Source organism: Nicotiana attenuata, chromosome 11 (genome assembly GCF_001879085.1).
Source record: "Nicotiana attenuata strain UT chromosome 11, NIATTr2, whole genome shotgun sequence".
NCBI lineage: Eukaryota > Viridiplantae > Streptophyta > Magnoliopsida > Solanales > Solanaceae > Nicotiana > Nicotiana attenuata.
In genome coordinates this window covers 41,944,456-41,962,158 of record NC_031999.1, presented here as the reverse complement: position 1 = coordinate 41,962,158, position 17,703 = coordinate 41,944,456, and the positions used below count along the sequence as shown (strand labels likewise).

Sequence of the window (17,703 nt, the reverse complement as noted above, 5' to 3'; positions counted from 1 at the left end):
TACATCACCCACAACTATAAAATTCTAAAGAAAAGCAACAAAAAAGCAATAACCTAACTAGTGCATCCCCCCACTTTTCTAAAATTTATATTTTACCCATACTATTTTCCCCTTGATCAAAGTTTATTCCTTTACAAGAATAGACAGGAATATATTGACATACAAAAACTTTTCTCTAGTTCCATCCCAAAACTAATTATACTAAAAGACAAATGAAGTACATTTGTAACCTCTTATGATTAGAAACCCGCCCTGGATATGTACAGTTACCTAGGTTTCGGCTGGGATGCTAATGACCATACAGGCCGAACAAGTCTCTGAGCAGATGGGCTACCAAGTAATGTAGCCTGAGAGCAAGTTACCATCTCTACCATTGATGGGGTTTGATAGGCTTGGACGAGACTTGATCTATCTGTAGAGTCACCTCGTGCTGTTGCTCTCTCCCATGAGTATGAGCTTAGTCCGGACAATATATATGCCCTTCCTGATGCTTCAAATACATGTCTGCTTGCCATTCTCTATTGCATCTCCTTGAGCTCAGCATCAAGTGCAATGCAGAGCCGGTCTTGAGATTTAGCCGACACTGACTCAGCAAACAACTTTCAGCAGTTTTCTAGGATGGAACTTGCACCAACCAGGTCTCCTTTCTCAGCAACTGCTCGCGCCTGAGCCATTGCTTCAGCTGCTCGGAGTCTGTTCTGATGCCTGTCTACTTCGATTGAAACACGCTCTTATACAACCTTTTCAGGTCTCTTTATTTTAAGTTCTTCACTTCTGAGGGTAACCGTTTGTTTCGTCAAAGGATCCACATAGACACACTTAACCTTCAAAAGTGAAGTTTCTAGGCTCAATGATTCGGCAGGGATATTGATTGAAACCAGAAAGTCCCTTTCTTCATCGGCATATAGATCTCTAATATCAATTGATCCCATCCGTCTATCAGACATTAAACGGTTTAGATAGCTTCCAGCTTTCAAAGAGCCAAGCTGGACTTCTGTTTGAAGACACTCTATGCTTACCTACAGATCCTTGACTACGACACTGAGGAGCCCACCAATGCATTGAGCAAATGCATCCTGTATTATATCTTCTTTCTCAATAAAAGAAACGGTCCCTCCTGAAATCTCTAATATCAAATGCATTGATGAAGCATCATGATCCACACCAAACCCAAAAGCATGCACTGGAATTCTAAACCCTGAACTGTCTCCGCTGTGAATAAACAATGGAAGAAACAACTTGTAATTGGGTTGCTATTGGTTACTACTACCATGATTATTGACTGTGTATGTGTCCTGACCATCAGACGACAGAATTATACTAGCAACTGTGTTCTTTTCCCTGCGGTCTTCCATTATTTTGGAACCCTTTCTCAAGCCTTCAGCAATATTGGTTCCTCCATTAGCAACTAAGGAGTTTACAGCTTGTAGTGCTTGCTGTCGTCCTGTTTCAGACATCTGACGAAGCGGGAAGAGGCGGCGAGCTGTTGAAGAGAAGGCGATTACTGCCAATCTATCACTGGGACCAAGATTCTGTATCACAAAACCCATAGCCCATTTTAGTAGTGCAAGTTTAGTGCCAGCCATACTTCCACTGACATCAATAATTGTCAGAAGGTCAACAGGGGCACGAGGCGTATGGGATACTTTGGGCAAACTAGGCTGGTTTCTGCAGGGATCTTGAACTGAAACTGAACCAGGAGCTTTGAGATGAACTAATACAGAGAAATTATTTGTAGGTATAGACCTTGGGACGGCGGGAACCTCTGGAAAAGTTTCAATCTTTACAGCTCTGTTGTCACAGATGTCTATTGAACTCTCATGTGAAGCACTTTTGTCAGTAGAATCATCTTGTTGACCCACAGGTTCATCATCATTAAAGATGGCAGGTTCAGGAGCCTGAAATAATTGTGAAATATGCCGATTGGGGGTTGGATGACTTAATGGTGGACGATGTGCTACAGTCGTTAACGTATTATTTTGGGGCCAGTCTACAGGATTGATTTTAGCACTCCCAAGGGGAGTATCTAGGCTGGGAAAATGAACGGGGATTTCTTTCCATTTTGCCCTGCAAACTGGGCAAATTTGGTTTCCATGTTTTACATTTGAAACAATACACTGGAAGTGAAATAAATGTGAACATTCAGCAGTAAATATCGCAAGACCATCCCCTCGCTTCATTGAAGCCAAACATATAGGGCATGTTCTTTGCAAGTTGAAACTACTAACTGGTGAGATAAGAATAGAATAGTAAAAACAATTTAATGACCTAAGATAGCATAAATTGTGGGAAAAGGTACTATCAGAAAAAATGCATCACATACTAAAATGCAAAGAACCATGACAATATAGGGCAAAGACTGCAGTAGATATGCATAAACTAATATTTATAGTTCTGCAACTATTACAGTAATACACTACAGTCCTAAAAGACAAGAAACGCCAATAACATTTTCAGTGTCATAAGAACAAAATTAAGCCTACAGAGAACCATACACTGCCCATACTGAACACAACTGGTTTACCAGACAAATAGTACTACTCCTAAAAGGGCTCACATTTGAATATAGAGGATTTGGCCAACACAAAAGAAATTAGAAAAAAACTGCAACTTGAGCTTAAACTTATTAATCTCCTCGAGAAATAAAGGGTCTCCGTTTGTGCATCACAGTAGTAGGGTTAAAAGCACATTTCACAATCAAAAATGGATTACATGTTCAGTTTTAAAGAAGCTTGAGGACATAGCAACTGTAGTGGTATGACAACATAAGGCATCTAAATTAACAAGATGAAAAGATGGCCATCCATGATCTTATTAAGAATATGATTAGCATCCCTATTGATCAAAATTTTGTTCCCTTATGCCACTTTCAGCAGCCACAAAATAGATCTATGGCCCTGTCAATGACCCAAACTGCGCTAAAGAGAAACACAACTTTCCTGCTTCCTTTCTTGCTTGGGATAAGTATGTAAACTTTAAGATGAACAGTCTACAAAGAAAGTTGCAGAAAAAGCCACCTTTCGAATTGTCCAAGATATGTAAAATGCCTCTATTAGAGGAAGAAAATAACAAAGATCCTGAAAAGGATACATATAGTAAATGCAGGCCTTATCTTGGACGCGTTCATTTTGTACTTCGAGAAATCATAAAGTGTAAATAAAGGATGAAAACCGATTGCCAACATGGGCAAATGGGAAAAAATGCACATTTTTTGGATATTTAATAAGCAGGCTGCTGAACGACCACATCTCTTTCTGAGTTATTAAAAAGAAAATCTATGAAATGGTATAACGAGTCATGCACTTGCAAAAGGGGCTTTTACGAACAAATCACATGTAAGAGCTCAAAATAGTTTATCTCTTCACTTTGCTCTACTTGAAAAGTTATGAAGTAAACACAAGAAAAAAAATCTCAAGTTAGTAATGTTAAAAAATTGGATAGACATATCATGTGAGTGATTTGGCAACAGAAGACACCTAAATCAATATGCTAAAACACTGAAAAAGAATTCAAATTATACATACAATGACGACTATGCTTTTTTTTCAATTAACTAAAGGGGGAAGCATCAGCATTTTTGAAGTCAAATATAACAAACACAAAATAACAATATAGTAGACTTTTAAAACTATCTAGTATTACCATTTCATATCTTCTGTTCTTTGGTTACTCGCCGTAAGAATTTAGTCAATATGAAAGATTAAGTACTTGGGTACCCATGAATCATCACCAATCATAAAAAGGCAGACGACAGGTAATCAAAATCCACCAAAGAAAAATAGGGGATTGCCACATATTACATGACATAAATAGAAGAATAGAGAAGCTGATGTGGTTTTGAGAAGAAGAACAAGAAAATTACAGAAGCTAAGCTAAGGAAATGAGCTAAGAGTTAATTTCATAAAATCTGAATCGAACAGTGTACAACGTCAGCTATTAGAAGGACTCTCTTAGCTTAGGACTAAATTGTAAAGTAAATAACTAGTGGACTGAAGTGAAATAAAGGCAAGGACTAAACTGTAACTTTTAGGACTTAGTAACTAATATAACTACCTTTATTCCTGTACTACTACTAAGGCTTAAAGTACCACTCCCGTATGCACAGCTCTCACTCAGGTCATATCAGTACTCCCCTAATTCCTTGACCTCAAGGAATAAATGTAGGAAATCTGACTTTAATGGCATTTGAATCTTCCCGTGTTGCTTGATCTTCCGGTAGCTGTTCCCATTGAATTAAAAATTGGACCACGGCTTTATTCCCCTTCTGTATCATCCTTCTATCAAGTACCTTGGGTGGGTAAGAACTGGACAAATCCCAAATGGGAGGATGGTTCATCTTTGTTGGCACTTCATAACAAGGTTTAAAGAGTGAGACATGAAAAGTTGGTGCAAGAGTAACTGGGAAGGTAGGGCAAGTTTGTTGGCTACAGTTCCAACCCTTTCCAATATCTGATATGGGCCATAGTATGTGGAAGAGAGTTTAGTGAAATGCCTTGTGGATAGAGTTAACTGCATGTAGGGTTGCACTTTTAATTAGAACCAATCACCTATTTTATATTGCCTGTCAGTCCTATGCGTGTTAGCCTGTTGCACCATTCTTTGTTGAGACCTGGTCAAATGAAATTTCAAAAGCTGTAACTTCAATTCTCTGGTAACTAGGCTCCTATCCACTCCTTCCAAACCAGAATCCCCAGACACATAAGGTAGGTGTAAAGGTGGAGGTTGGCCATATAGAGCCTCATAGGGAGTAATCTGAATTTAAGTGTGAAATGTTGTATTGTACCACCATTCTGCAAAAATGAGATATTGTACCCAGTCCTTGGGAGAGTCAGAGCAGTAACACCTGAGATAGGTCTCCAAACATCTATTGATGACCTCAGTCTGACCATCAGATTGAGGGTGGTATGCAGTAGAGGTGTTCAAGGTAACCCCTTGTATTGCAAACAATTCTTGCCACAGTTTGCTGGTGAACACAGGATCCCTATCACTCACAATATCAGCTGGCATACCATGCAATTTAAAAATGTGTTCCATAAATAATTTAGCTATATCCAAGGCAGAATAGGGGTGAGATAAGGCTATGAAGTGAGCATACTTAGTTAGCCTATCAACAACCACCCATATAACCTTTTTGCCCTTGGATTTAGGCAGCCCTTCAATAAAATCCATACTGATGCCACTCCAAGCCCGGATGGGATTGGTAGGGGTTGCAACAACCCAGGGTAAGCAGAGGGATCATATTTACTCTTCTGACACACATCACACTTTTTAACATACACCTTAACATCCATTTTCAGTCCCTTCTAATAGAAGAGTGAGGCCACTCTTCTATATGTATGGTCTATCCCCGAGTGTCTCCCACCTACAGAATTGTGCCACAATTTCAGAATCTCTTGCCTCAAACTTTGATCATTCCCAATCACTAGCCTTCCCTTCTTCCTTAGTTGTTGATTGATGTAGGAATACCCCTTGACCTCTTCCTTGTGGCCTATCAGCTGTTGGATTAATTCTGTCAACTCAGGATCAGCCTTCCAACTGTCCTTGATAGTTTGCAACAAATCAGTTCTCACAGAAGATAAGGTCAGAGCTGTTATCTCAGCTGCTGGAAGCCTAGATAGAGCATCAACATCCTTGTTCTCCTTCCCTTTTTTGTATTGTATCTTGAAATCAAATTGCATCAGTTTAGTAATCAACTTTAGTTGAGCTCCAGTGTGCAGCTTTTGATCCAACAAAAATTTAAGAGCCTTCTGATCAGTCTTGACTATAAAGTGTCGTCCTATCAAATATTGTCCCCATTTAGTGACAACCATGACCAAAGCCAGGACATAGCTTGGTGTTATGTGGATAACCCTTTACTCAGGTAGGCAATTGGTTGTCCTGATTGCATAATGACAACTCCAATTCCTACATCTGTTTCCACTACAAATAGGGAATCATTCCACTTGAAGTGATCTTTTTTAAGCAAATCTGTCAATGGTTTGATTTTGTGCCCATAACCTCTGATAAATCTCCTATAGTACCTTGCTAGACCAAGGAACCCCCTCAATTGCTTGACAGTAGTAGGTATAGGCCACTGTTGGACTGCTTGAATTTTCTTAGGATCAGTAGCCACTCCCTTAGCAGAGATGAAATGGCCTAGGTACTCCACACTAGCCACAACAAATTGGCACTTGTTCCTTCTAGCATAGAGTTGATGCTGCATTAGAAGGGGGAAGGTTATCTGCAAGTGCTCAACATGGTCTTCCAAACTCTTACTAAAAATAAGGATGTCATCAAAAAAAACCAAGATAAACTTTCTGAGATGTTCCTGAAACACATGATTCATCAATCCTTGGAAACTAGAGGGAGCAATAGTCAGTCCAAAGGGCATGACTATGTACTCATAATGGCCCGAGTGCGTTCTGAAAACATTTTTATGAATCTCCTCAGGTGTCATTCTTATTTGGTGATACCCAGATCGAAGGTCTATTTTAGAGTAGACTTGGGAACCCCCTAATTCATCCAACAACTCTTCAATGATGGGAATGGGGTATTTATCCTTGATGGTGATTTGATTAAGTGCCCTGTAATCCACACAAAGCCTCCAGTTGCCATCTTTCTTTCCTACTAGAACCACAGGAGATGCAAAAGGGCTACAACTATTTTGAATCAGTCCTTGTGACTTCAATTCCCTAACCATTTGCTCAATTACATCTTTCTGGATTGGAGAGTACCTATAAGGTCTTGAGTTGATTGGTTCAGCCCCCTCTTTCAAAGGAATATGGTGATTGAAACACTCTCTAAGTGGTGGCAGTCCCGTGGGCTCCTGAAAGACTGATTCATATTCCTGTAATACTTGTTGAATCTTGAGGGGTTCTTTCCCAAACTGTTTTTCCTCCTCTTCTCTAGGAGAAGAAACTCTGATCATAAACAGCTGAACAATGTCTCCAGTAGACTTGTGAAGTGAAGAGGATTCCACCATTTTCAGCTTAGGTGTAATTCCTTGTAATGCAAACAGTTTCCCTTCATAGTTAAACTGCATGGTTAGCTGTTTGAAATTGAACACAATGTCACCTAAGGTACTGAGCCACTGAACCCCCAACACCATATCACAAGTGCCTAGTGGAAGCAGCATGAAATCATCTCTAAAGACTGTCTTATGCAGCAACCATTCTAGTCCTTTACACATTCCATAGATAGGTACTGAATTTCCATCATCCAGGTTAGCATCCAACACCTTGCAAGGATCTACTCTCCAACACATCCTAGCTACCAATCCACTGTCCATGAAGTTGTGTGTAGATCCACTATCAATCAATATATTCAAGGGCTTCCTCCGAGAGTACCCCATAAATCTAATTGTTTGATACCCTTGAGTGCCCTGTAGAGCATGGATCGAAATCTCACAAGTTTCAGCAATTTCATCCTCATTAGGTGAGCCTTCCCCCAATTGTTCAATAAGTTCTACCTCTTCCACTAATTTCGGCATGTACACCTGTGCCTTGTTCTTGCAAACATGCCCTGGGTGAAACTTTTTATCACATAGGAAGCACAGTCCTTGAGCCCTTTTCTCATTCAATTCTGCCTGAGTTAGCCTTCTTCTTTTAAACTTATCAGCTTCTACTGGTTGGGTTGGTTTGGGTAGATGAGCTGGTGAAGTTGAGGGTCTATGGGAATGCAAAAACTGGTTTGGTCTAGGATTAGATTGTAGAATGACTTGTTTCATAGGTTTAGACTGTTTAACAAATATGGATTCCTGGAGCCTAGCCAGATGATAGGCTTGGGGTAAGGAATAAGGCTTCAAGATCCTTACCGCATCTCCCAGCTCAGGTTTAAGCCCTTCTAAATATATGCTCACAGCATAACCAGGTTCCAAATTGAGTCTAGTCATTGCTCTGTCAAAGGCTTCTTGGAACTCCACCACCCCTCCTGTTTGCTTGAGCTTAACCAATTCACTCATAGGGTCATCAAATTCCGCACCAAACATATTTGATAAGGCCCAAATATACTCCTCCCAGCTTGGGTAAGGAAGTTGCAAATGAGCCCTTCCCTTCGTGTAAGCCCTATTCCATTGTAGTGCCAGGTCATCTAAGTGCATAGAGGTCACCTTGACCTTTTCATGATGGGGCACCTCGTCCATTGAAAAAAATTGCTCTATTTGATACCACCAATCTTGGAACCCTTTTCCTCCAAACCTTGGAAAACCAATCATGTACTGTCTCAAAATGGAACGTGGTTGCTGATGGTTCCAACCAGCGTAGTAGTATTCTGGGCCTGGAGTAAACTGGTTGGAGTAAAATGGTGTAGTATATGAAGTGTATGTAGTTGGTTTGTGGGCAATTAGTGCAGGGACATGGGTATGTGTACTGGGTTAGTAATGGAGCAGGGAATAGAGCAAGAGATCTGGCCATTGACTCCCATTGTTTGTGTAAGGTGCTGAGAATTTGAGGCAGAAAGTGGATGGAATTGAAAGGCTGAACTAGGTGTTGATGGAGAGTGTATAGGCTGGGTCGAATTGAAAGGTGCATTTGGAGAAGAAGTGCTTAATGGTTGTGAAATAGGTATGTGAAGTGAAACAGGGGTATGTATGGTTGAAGATGGGGGAATTTGACTGGAGTTTGGGTTCCAATTCATGGGTAATTGCAGAGTCATGGGCCTACTTCCTCTAGAATTGGAATTCAATGGAGGAAAAGATATAGGATCATCAATACCTAAAATTCTGAAGGGTCCATCGGTTGGAGAATGCCGCTCCTCTCCATTGGACACAGTAAAACTTGCTTCTTTTCCTCGATTCGAGTTGCTACCAGCAGTAAGGGTTTCCTTGAGCTCGCGAAACGCCTTCTCGTTGGCAGATTCCAACTGGTTCTGCCTCAAATTGACATTCGCAACTTCAATGGCTACCCGATCTAATCGATTGAGTACCTCCTTGATTTCCCCCGACATCGTGTTATCCCACAGAGCGAAAAGAGCTCTGACACCACTGATGTGGTTTTGAGAAGAAGAACAAGAAAATTACAGAAGCTAAGCTAAGGAAATGAGCTAAGAGTTATATTTCATAAAATCTGAATCGAACAGTGTACAACTTCAGCTATTACAAGGACTCTCTTAGCTTAGGACTAAAATGTAAAGTAAATAACTAGTGAACTGAAGTGAAATAAAGGCAAGGAGTAAACTGTAACTTTTAGGACTTAGTAACTAATATAACTACCTTTATTCCTGTACTACTACTAAGGCTTAAAGTACCACTCCCGTCTGCACAGCTCTCACCCAGGTCATATCAGAAGCAGAATTAACTCCAACCAAATTGAGAGGGGGAAAGAAACAAAAAATGAATGCCAAAAATCTTAAAGAAAAGCATAAATATTATTACTAGTACTACTAGATTGATAGATATTGTAGGTTTTACAGATAATGAAGAATAGAAAAATCTGATTCACTAGTAATTAAACAAGTTGAACATGAGTTTGAAGAACTTTGAAAAAAAAATCAGGAATCTGATAATGAAAGCAAACTTACATATTCAATAGAAACTTCAGACAAATCTATAAAGTTTACGAACTCAACTGAAAATAAAAACCAACTCCTACAAATTAGGGATAACATAGAAACTATATGACTATTATGCAGTAAATAACTGCTACACAGTTTTAAGACACTTGAACTACTGCAGTTCTTAATGCATTTTTCTAACACTCCTCCTTGCTTTAGGAGCTGCAAACTCCAAGTTTTTGCCTGAGAAGCTCAAATTTGTTGCCTGGTAAAGGCTTGGTGAAGATATCAGCCAGTTGCTCCTCAGTCTTGCAATACAATAGAGTTACATCACCATTCTTTTGCACATCTCTCAAGAAGAAAAACTTGATGTTGAAGTGTTTAGCTTTTCCATGAAATACAGGATTGTGAGAAATTGCTATCGCAGCTTGGTTGTCCACAAATACTTCAGTGCCTTCAGTTTGTTTCATGTGTAAATCAACCAATATTTTTCTCAACCACAATGCTTGATTCGCTGCTGCTGTTGCAGCCACAAATTCTGCCTCTGCAGTAGATTGAGCCACAATGTCCTGCTTTTTTGAACACCATGAAAAAATTCCGGAGCCAAGATTGAAGCAATACCCCGATGTACTTTTCATGTCATCCACGGATCCAGCCCAATAACTATCAGAATACCCAATTAGTTTCAGATTTTGACTCTTCTGAAACTTGACACCATGATTAATGGTCCCTTTGATGTATCTGATAACTCTCTTAGCTACTTTTAGATGCACCTCACTGGAACAGTGCATGAACCTCGATAAAATGCTTACTGCATACAAAATATCGGGTCTTGTAGCTGTGAGGTACATCAAACAACCGACTAAGCCTCTGAAGTATACTTCCTCCACTTTATCTGCTCCATCATTTTTGCTTAGTTTCTCTTTTTGGTTCATAGGAGTGCTCATCTCCTTGCAATCTTCCATGTTGAATTTCTTCAGAATCTCCTTGGTATACTTCTTCTGACAAATGAAAACTTCATTTTGTCCTTGCTTGATTTCCATTCCAAGAAAGTAGAACATCAAACGAAGATCAGTCATCTCGAAGGCTTGCATCATTTCTTGCTTGAAATTCTTGATATACCTTGTATTGTTCCCTGTAATTAGTACATCATCCACATAGATAGAAACAACAAGGATATCAACGCCATTATGTTTAACATAAAGAGTAGATTCTGATGGACTTTTTTCAAAGCCTAGGCCAAGCAAATGGTCATCTATTCGACCATACCAGGACCTTGGTGCCTGTTTAAGACCATAAAGTGCCTTTCTTAGCCTATAAACTTTGTCCTCTTTTCCTTTCACCGCAAAGCCCTCGGGTTGCTCCACGTAAATTTCTTCCTGAAGAAAACCATTGAGAAATGCCGATTTGACATCCATCTGGTATACTTTCCAGCCCAATTGTGCAGCAAGAGCAAGAAGTAACCTGATTGTGTCAAGCCTAGCAACTGGTGCAAATGTATCAAAGTAATCTACACCAAAAATTTGTGCATATCCCTTAACTACAAGTCTTGCTTTATGCTTGTTGACTGAACCATCAGGATTTAGCTTGGTTCTAAAGACCCATTTCAACCCAATTACCTTTCTGTCTTGAGGTTGATCAACAAGCTCCCATGTCTTGTTCTTCTCAATCATGAACAACTCTTCTTTCATTGAAGCTACCCAATTCTCATCATTCATGGCCTCACTGTATCCAGCAGGTTCACATACTGCCACATTGCATTGCTGATATATATCAGAGAGCAATCGAGTACCTTGAACTGGTGAATGATCAACTATCTCATCCTGCCATGAGGTTGATGTTTGCTTTTCAGGAACCTTTCGTGTTGAGTCAAGAGAATTCAGGATAGGTTTCTTTGAGTCTTCCCAACACCACTCTTCATTCTCCATAAAATACATATCTCTATTGAAGATTATTGTCTCAGTTTGTGGTTGGAAGACCTTATATGCCTTTGAAGCTTGGCATGGATTTTTTGTCTAACTTATCTCGTTTAACCTAAGAAACATAGGAAAAACAGAGACAACCAAAAACTTTAAGAAAATTTATTGATGGTTTAAATCCATGCCAAGCTTCAAAAGGAGTTCAATCCTTCGCTGCTTTTGTAGGAAGCATATTTTGGAGAAACACTGCTGTACTTGCTGCCTCTGCCCAGAATTTCTTTGGCAAGTTCTTGTCGTGCAACATGCATCTGGTCATCTCCATAATGTATCGGTTCCTTCTCTCACTTACTCCATTTTGCTGTGGAGTATAAGCAGTAGTAAGCTGATGATTGATCCCTGCTTCCTCACATAACATATTGAATTGTTGAGAAGTATATTCCTTTCCATTATCTGATCTCACCGACTGAATTTTACAACCGCTCTCATTTTCTACTTTTGCTTTGAACGTCTGAAAGACATTAGCAGCCTCTGACTTGTATTTGAGAAAGTAAATCCAACACATGCGGGTTAAATCATCAACAAAAATGATATAGTAAATGCTACCTTCCTTTTAGCGAGGGAGTCCTTTGAGGTCCTGCTATGTCGGTATGAATCAATTGTAATTTTTTTTAGGCTCTCCAAGTTGTCTTTGGAAATGGAAGTCTGCTTTGCTTCCCATATTGACAAGCACTACAGTTTGAAGAATTCACTTCCAACACAGGTAAGTCCTCAACTATTTTTAATTTCTGCATTTTGAGCAGCCCTTCATAGTGAAAATGTCCAAGTCTCTTGTGCCATATTTCTGCAGCACTTTCTTTGGCTGAAAAACGACATGCTCCCCCTCAAATGGATCTAATGAGAAACTTTTGCCTCTCATTTTTACTTTAAACAATTCTTGATTTGAAACATCCTTGATCAAGCAATGTTTATCTTCAAAAATTAATTTGTAGCCTTTTTCCATCAACTGACCAACACTTAGCAAGTTTTGGTCTACGTCAGGTACATAAAGCACATCAGAAATTGTTTTAATACCTAAATGACTTGGAATAGCAATTGATCCTTTTCCTCTGACAGCAATATATTCGCCATTACCTATTCTGACTTTAGTAATGGTCGTGGGCTTCAATTCCTTGAAGAGGGCCTTGTCATTTGTCATGTGGTTAGTGCATCCACTGCCAATCAGCCAACAATCACTCGACGATCTGCTTGAAAAACATGTAGCGACAAAAAGTTGATCTTCCTCCTCTCCATCAACAATTTGAGCATCTGCTTCTTGCTGCTGACCGTTGTTCTTGCAAATAACAGCTTCATGCCCAAGTTGATTGCATTTACTACACCTGGCATCAGGCCTTTTCCAACACTTGTATGGTGGATGGCCTTTTTTGCCACAACGCTTATAAGGAGGATAACTTCTCTTTGAGTTTCCTGCTTTACCTTTGGTGGTATTTGCTGAAATGCCATCATCATTTGTTGGTTGATTCTTCTTGTTCTTCTTCTTTTTGTTTCTGCCACCATCTTGGTGTTTGGCTGGCAATACTCCCTCATTATTTCCTTCTTCTCGCATAACCCTTCGTTGTTCTTGAGCCTGCAAAGCATTCAACAATTCTGCCAAAGTGATCTTGAATAGATCCTTGGTATTCTCCAAAGTAGTTATGGTTGCTTCAAATCTCTCCGGCACAATTACCAGAATTTTTTCAACAATACGAGAATCATTGAACTCGGAACCAAGCAATCTTACCCTGCTTGCTATGTTTAGGAGCCTTTCAGAGTAATCTTTGATGGTTTCATTTTCTTTCATCTTCTGCATCTCGAAGTCTCTGATGAGATTTAGAACTTGCATGCCTCTGATCCTTTCATCCCCTTCGTATTCTGCTTTGAGATAATCCCAAATGGCTTTGGCTAACATTAGAGACATAATTCGAGTGAAGATTGTAGAAGATACTGCTGAAAATAGACAAGCCTTTGCCTTTGATTTTCTGGTTTTCCTGTCTTTATGGTTCTTAATCCGGGCCATAGTTGGATTGTTGGGCAGCGGAGTTACTTCATAATCCTCTTCGACTGCCTCCCAGATATCCAAGGCATCCAGAAAAATTTCCATCCTTACAGCCCAAATTTGATAATTTTCACCATTGAAAATAGAAGGTGCCATTGTTGAGAAATTTGATTCTGCTTCCATGCTTGACAAATCTGTCTTGTTGAGAGTTTAAGTTTAATGAACACCCACAAATTCCTTAAGAAAAGAAAGCTCTGGTATCAATTGTAGGTTTTACAGAGAATGAAGAATAGAAAAATCTGATTCACTAGTAATTAAACAAGTTGAACATGAGTTTGAAGAACTTTGAAAGAAAAATCAGGAATGTGATAATGAAAGCAAACTTACATATTCATTAGAAACTTCAGACAAATTTATAGAGTTTACAAATTCAATTGAAAATAAAAACCAACTCCTACAAATTAAGAATAACATAGAAACTATATGACCGTTATACAGTAAATAACTGCTACACAGTTTTAAGACACTTGAAATACTGCAGTTCTTAATGCATTTTTCTAACAGATATCATTCTTTATTCATCTCCAAAACAAATTAATTTCCAATATTACACATCACTTTCAAAATTTTCTTACCAACCAAACACATCTGCATACGGATTAAAACTCAAAAATAATTTCCATTTTAAGAATTCATGTATTACTCACCAAACAAATACTAGAATTCCAAAACTTATCAAAAAGCTTTAAAGATAAAGATATACCTTAGAAGACCTACTAAAGCTCTTGGACAACTTCGACCCATGAGGCACCGTGGCTGGAGGAGCACGGTGGATGTCAGCCGTCGCCGGCGAGATAAGGGCGGCGCCAGAGTTCTTCTCAGGCTCAGAAACAGAGGAAGAACCATCCTCTTCATCATCATTATCAAGTGTTCTTCGAATATAAGTACAAAGCTTCACTTTAGCCCATTTGTTTCCCATTTTTTATAAAAAATTAAGATTTTAAGACACCCTTTTCTCTTCTTCAAAATGGGTTTCTTTTTACACAGCAAAAGGAACAAATAACAAGAAAGTCTAAATAGAGAAAATAAATAGGTGAGCACAGAAACCAAGGAGAATAGAAGGGTCATAGAAGGTGAGCAGAGGAGGAAGTGTTGTTTGTTTTGAGTTTGACTTTGTGTTGTTTGGCGGCCAAAGCGGCCATCATAAAAAATCACCCCATTTTCAACCCCACAATTTTATGTAAAGGAGAAAGAAAATGTTAAAAGGCATAAGATTTACTTCCCCGTCTCAATTTATGTGCATTCTTTAATTGAGTATGGAGTTTAAGTATTTTTTTTTAAAAATAATTCTTAGATATTTTCGTTATTATAAATCATCATATGATAAAATGAGAATTTTATAGTTAATTATTTCTAAATATAAAAATATGAAATTAATTTTGGGAAAAATTAAAAAAAAAGTGTACCACATACATTAAGACAAATAACGTTATGATACACCTGGATTGAACATGAAGATTAAGAAAGAAATAAAGATTTTCATTATGATTATAAACATGTCATAATATATATGTAATTATAGGATCATCTTATAATAAGTAAAATAAAAAAATTTAAAAGAAAGTTTTCAAATATAAAAATATAGTATTATTTTTTAGGGAAAATTTCACATTAGAACAACTGGGCTCCATACTTTTCAATTTTATAGCCCATATTTCAATTTACAACTAACTAGCCCATAAATAATAGGCTAAGATTCAACATCCAACTCCAATAGGTTCTCAAAATTACTATTTAATTTTTAAAAAAGATTCCTCAAGCTTTTAAATTACTTTTCGAATCAGTAATTGTGACTCAAATATTAATTCAACAAACCAACTTCATTTGGGTGGTGAAAATTAGATTTTTAACAAGCTTAAATATGTGGGTTTAAATTTCGAAATTGATTTTATGAGAAATTTGGAGTGGGTGTTATTTAGACATGTTAGAAATAGTATAAGGAGGTTGTATATAAAATTTGAAGTCATTTAATGGAGATTTGGACTGGTTTTGAATAAGAATTGCAACTGAAAATCGTGGAAGAAGTTCGTCTACAGACGCTAGTATAAAGGTGTATAAAAGTGTATAACAGTGTATAAGGTGTGTTTCTACACTTATACAATATTATACAAAATTATACATAATTATACAAAAAAACTGACTTCGTCTTCTTTCTTGCGTCTTTTCTGAAATTTAATTCAAATCTTGCTCAAATCTACTCCAAATCACTTCAAATTTAAATTTTGTACTCCTTTTGATATTTTCAATCAATTGGAACAATACCCAATCCAAACAACTAACAAATTCAAAACAACCCATTTTCAAAAGCAAAGCTTTGAATGATCTTCAATGGTGGACTTCTACTCTTCAATTTTCTTTCATTGCAAGCAGGTGACACAAGAGGAGAAGCAGAAAATACACGGTCCTTTGAAGCATATGTAAAAAATGTGAGAAGAAGAGAGAGTGAAAGCAATAGTTGTGAGAACAAAAAATTAACTCCATAGCTTTTAGAAGCAATTGTTGTAAAAACATATATTTTGAATTTGCAAGTTCTTTCAAAATATGTACAATGTGGGCTAGGTGGGGTAAAACTTAAAACATGAGCCATTTTTTGTTATGGTGTGAAGTCATGTGTATTTTCCTGTAATTCTTTCTATTTTTTATAATATATTAAAAAAGAATGGCATAAAAAATGTAATAAATGAGTCAATTTTATCTCATTTTGTGCAAGAGTCCGATTTTTGGAGTTCAAGTTAATGATTTGATAGTAATTAATTTAATAACGAAAACAGTTAAAAATATTTTTGTTTAAGTATTATTTCGTAGGAGTATATGCATGATCATATTCATATGTAGTTTTTTCTTTCTTCCTGATACTCCATGATCATATTCATATGTAGTTTTTTCTTTCTTCCTGATATTGTTAGACTAAAGGTAAGTTGTAATTGCGCACATACCTTTTGGTTTATATAAAGTGTTTTACAAATTTTCTATTTAAGAAAATGGGCGCCATTTCGATATGGTTAAAAAAAAAGTAAGATTATCTTGCACAACATTAACTCGAGAAATTTTTTCAGTTTGTAGCTTAACTCATCAGCTTTTGCCAAAATGTTATTTTCAATACTAATATTTGCATAACATAATTTGTATAAACCTTTGACTAATATTTACTCAGAGTTGACAATTAATTTAAACGCTAAATAAATAAATAATTAAATAAATAAATAAACAAAAGAAATAATAATAAATAAGAGAAAATAAATATTTCCCACCAACAAGGAAGAATACAAAGGGTGGGTTGGGGGGGGGGGTGGAGGTGAGGTGGGTTCCATTCGTTCCTTTAGTAGAATTGGGCTCCATAATTATTTGGCAAGTGGGCATAAGCATCATTAGCATGGCAAGAAATATTAAAAAGGAAAAAAAAGAAAAAGTGGAGTCAATTTGTTGGGATTTTCCTAATAATGAAATATGATCACATGGTATGATAAGTACTCCAGCACGTGCGCTTAATATTCATATTTCATTACTTCTAATAAGTCATTCGCCCCTATTTTTGGTCTGTTATTGGACAAGCTTTTTGAAAAAAAAAAAAAAAATTGAAGTATCCAATAAAGTGTTTTAAATTAACTATGGTGGTTGAAGTTTGAGGTCAAAAGTTCGAATAACACTACGATTGAAATTCTTTCTAAAATTATGATCCACTCTTAATTAGAAAAAAAATCAAATTGAAGCATCTAATAGAGTGTTTTGATTGACTTATAATGTTATATTTGATGTAAAAAAATTAAAATATGTTTAGTCCCTACAAATTAAAAAGTTGAGATTAGAAATATGAAAAAACTTAGGTTGATATTCTTTTTAGAAGTATTTAGTTTTTCAACACAGTGACATGCATATTAGGTTTCTCCCGATCAGCTCTTAATTAGCCGAAGCAATCTAGATTAGAGACTGACGATCGAGAAGGCAATCTTTGAAATGATTAATCTGTACTGGATAAAGACATCCTGAAACGACTCATCAAGGATCACTAGCATCCCCAAAGACATTTTCTCTCAAACCAATGAACTTACAAATTCATCAAGTGTAAGGTATGCGATATGCTAGAAATACTCCTAACAGATTGGCGTGATATTAGGAAACATTTATAGTGAGGATGTCCTATAAACTTTTTCTTTTCCACCATTGTAAATCATCTTGATACACCTTCATATATGCTATCATATTGAAACTATAACAAGCATATTG

General features: G+C 37.4%; 1 pseudogene; it reads right to left on the bottom strand.

Moving 5' to 3' along the window:
* Positions 267-14,417, bottom strand: LOC109234390 (annotated as a pseudogene).